Genomic DNA, 4,235 nt, shown 5'->3' on the forward strand with positions numbered 1-4,235 from the left:
CCTTTTTAGCCCTAATCAAACAGGTTATGGGCCCAGGGAAGGTAATAAACGTATACAATCCACCGTCTTTGTGAAATAATTCTGGAAGATTCACCATGTCCGTCAACATGTCCGTCGGAACACAAAACGTCGAGAAACTAAACGACACCAACTATGAATCATGGAAGATCCAGATAAAAAGCGTACTCATATGCAACGAATTGTGGAAGTATACGAGCGGGACCGAAATCCGCACGTCTGAAAACACTAGCGCTTGGACATCGAAGGACGAGAAAGCCTTGGCCTTAATACTACTGAGCACATCAAGAAACCAGCTGAATCACATTAAAAAGGCAACAACGTCACACGAAGCATGGGAAAAACTAAGAAGCATCTATGAATCCAGGGGCCCGGTAAGAAAATCCGTCTTATACAAGCAACTGTATCGAATGAAGAAAGAACAAGGACAAGGAATGATGGAATACGTGAACACCTTCATCGATAAAGTAGAGCAGCTAGAAGATGCCGGGATAAGATTACCAGAAGAGTTGGTATCTATAATTTTACTAAACTCATTACCATCCGATTACGAAAATTTCTGTGTTGCCATGGAATCTCGAGACAGCATACCGACGATCGACTTCCTTAAGACAAAACTTATAGAAGAGGAGGCACGACGCACCGATCAACTTGACAGCAAGAACTACGATCCGGAAAACAACGCCTTGGCTGTAAATAATAAAGGAACCAGTAAGTACGTGAAAGAGTCTCATACGAAACAAGCAAAAAATCCCAAATTCACGGGAAAATGCTTCAAGTGTAATAAAATCGGACACAAATCGGCAGAATGTAGAAGCAAACCAAAACGTCACACGGGAAATAACACACAGGATGCTATGTTCGCATGCGCCCAATATTCTGGATCACAAGCACCGACGCAATGGTGTTTAGACAGTGGAGCGACAAGCCACATGTGTCATGAAAAGGAAAAATTCTACGGTCTAAATACAAATGAGAGATGCGAAGTCTACACTGCTGCGGAGCACTCCGTCGAATCAAGAGGCACTGGTGACATAAAGATGAAAGTGAGGTTACAAGGTAACGAAATGAACAATATTAACCTCAAAGACACCATGTTAGTACCGCAATTTAGAAATAATTTACTCTCGGTATCTCGTATGACTGATAACGGTTACACAGTGACGTTCAAGAAGAACTGCGCATTCGTAAATCGACACAACGGTTCCACAGCACTGATAGCTAAAAGAAAAGGACAACTATATGTCGTGGATGAAGCCAAGCAAGCACAATCTATGACTGCATGCGATGTTGGAAACAATAACCTCCTACGTTGGCACCAGAGGTTTGGCCATCTAAACCTTGCGGACCTAAAACGTTTAAAGTCCCAAGAAATGGTGATTGGTCTAAACATCAAGGGCAACTCCGAGAGGATTGACTGCGAAGTCTGTAACAAATGTAAAATCCATCAACTTCCGTATAAAAGCTCAACTACAAGAGAGAAGGAGAGGCTCGGACTAATACATTCTGATATCTGCGGCCCCATGAGCGTCCCGTCATTAGGTGGAGCAAGATATTTCGTGACGTTCGTCGACGACAAGTCTAGATACTTAGAAGTTGCAACGTTGAAGAAGCGATCAGAAGTATTAACAGCTTTTAAGATCTACAAGAAGCGTGTTGAAAAGGAAACCGGGTGCCAAATAAAGAAAATCCGTACTGACAACGCAAAAGAGTACCTATCCAAAGAATTCAACGACTTTCTTGAAGAGGAGGGGATCAAGAGACAACTGAGTGTTGAATATTGCCCTCAACAAAATGGCATCGCTGAACGCATCAACAGGACTTTGGTAGAAATGGCCCGCTGTATGTTACTACAATCTGGAGTCCCAACCAGTCTATGGGCCGAAGCAATCAACACGGCAGCCTATATTCGCAATAGGTGTCCGACGAAAGCATTGGAAAATTCAACCCCTATGGAAATTTGGTCAACCGAAAGGCCATATGTGGGTTTCATGCGCATATTTGGCAGCAAGGTTATAGCCCTCGAGAAGAAACCCTCCAGAGGAAAATTCGAGCCCAAAGGAAAAGCATATATACTAGTAGGTTATTCTCAAGAATCCAAGGCTTACAGATTGTGGAATCCAGGTACGAGGACAATACTAAAAAGTCGTGACGTCCGATTCGTTGAAGACCTAGAAGCAAAAACAAATGACACAGAGGAAAACTATGAACATCTACTGAACTCATCCTGGAACACATCAACAGAATCGCCCGAGAGCCAGCAGAGGAAACCAACCGTCATTCATAAAAGGGATGAAGAAACAAATAGTGACGCAAACTCTCAACAAGATCCATCTGAAGAAGAGGATTTCGAAGAAGATCAGCAGGTCGACACTCCAAGAATTTCAAGAAGAGGCCCGGGCCGACCAAAATTATTGAAGACAGGAAGAAAGGGCAGACCAAGAAAATTATTCCACGAAAGAAAATATGGAGAAGAACCCAAGGAGTTAGGTGAACCGTCCAACGAGGAAGAAATCAATAATAGAGCTGACCGACAAGAATGACTAGATGCTATGCAATCCGAGTACGATTCCCTAATGAAGTATGGAACATGGATACTTGTGCCACGACCCAAAGATCAGAAAGTACTATCCAATCGGTGGGTATTCAAAATAAAAAGGAATCAAGACGGATCAACAAACAGATACAAAGCACGTTTGGTGGCGCGTGGCTGCGAACAGAGACGAGGCGTGGACTACGAAGAAATCTTCGCACCTGTAGCGAGATTTGAAACGATTCGAGCTTTTCTCGCTGGATGCGTTCAGGAGGAGATGCATGCGCACCAAATGGACGTCGTGACTGCTTACATACAAGGTGACTTACCAGATGAGATATACATGGAACAACCCGAAGCTTTTGAGGTTAAAGGACAAGAAGATAAGGTTTGCCTGTTAAAGAGACCGCTCTACGGACTGAAACAAGCAGGCCGCTGTTGGTATGAAAAATTAGATACGTACCTAAAAGAAATAAATATGTCAAATAGCGATGTAGATCCCTGCGTATATGTAAGTAATAACGAAGGTAGTAAAGTAATTGTAATAGTATATGTAGACGACTTACTTTTAGCATCTAAAAACATTCGCGAATTAGATAAAATGAAAGAAATCTTAAGTAATAAGTTTCAGATGAATGATTTAGGCCCCGTGAATAACATCCTTGGAATAAACATAGAAAGAGACGGACCTACGGGTAAGATGAAGTTAACACAAACAAAGTACATTACCGATATACTGCAAAGATTTGGCATGGAAAACTGTAAACCCATCTCGACTCCACTTGATCCAAATCAGAAATTAACGAGAGAAATGGGGCAAACCACAGAAGAAGAAAGGATGAACATGAAAAACAAACCATATAGAGAATTAATAGGTAGTTTAATTTATTTAGCTAACACTACGCGTCCAGATCTAGGATTTACTGCAGGTGCACTGAGCCGTTTCTGCACGGATCCCAAGGAGGCTCATTGGAAACTTGCAAAGAGGGCACTTCGATATTTGCAGCACACTGTCGATTATGGTATAACGTACACTAAAAATTGTAAGAAGATGCGAGCTTACGTAGATTCGGACTGGGCAGGCGACGCGGATGACCGTAAGTCATGTAGTGGAAACGTAATTATGTTAGCTAGTGGCCCGATAAGCTGGGAATCAAAGAAACAGAAGTCTGTGGCGTTATCTACGATGGAAGCCGAGTATATGTCATTATCGGAAGTATGTAAAGAAATAATATACTTAAGGCGTTTATTAAAACATATGGGTTTTATGTCATGCATAGTAGGCGCGACCGAAGTGTATTGCGACAATCAGAGTGCAATAGAATTAAACAAAAACCATGTTTTTCACAGCAGAAGTAAACACGTGGACATTAGATACCATTTTTCGCGAGAAATTAGAGATAGAGGCGAAATTAGCATTAACTATTTGCCTACTGATAGAATGATAGCCGATCTACTAACAAAATCTTTAACTAAAACCAAACATGACAAATGCGTAAAGTTATTAGGATTAAGATAACGATAAGATTATAGGAAAACTACTTTTTTTTTTGTCTGCGACCGTTTTACATCAGGTGATGGTACAAACAGTATGATACATTTATTTTGGTGATTATTAGTATTTTTTTTTTTTGATGCACTGATAGGAGGAGTGTTAGAGTAGATACGAATCATTGCATCTCCC

The sequence above is a fragment of the Vollenhovia emeryi genome, unplaced genomic scaffold (genome assembly GCF_000949405.1).
Source record: "Vollenhovia emeryi isolate VEMERY1.0 unplaced genomic scaffold, V.emery_V1.0 DF940882.1, whole genome shotgun sequence".
Lineage (NCBI taxonomy): Eukaryota > Metazoa > Arthropoda > Insecta > Hymenoptera > Formicidae > Vollenhovia > Vollenhovia emeryi.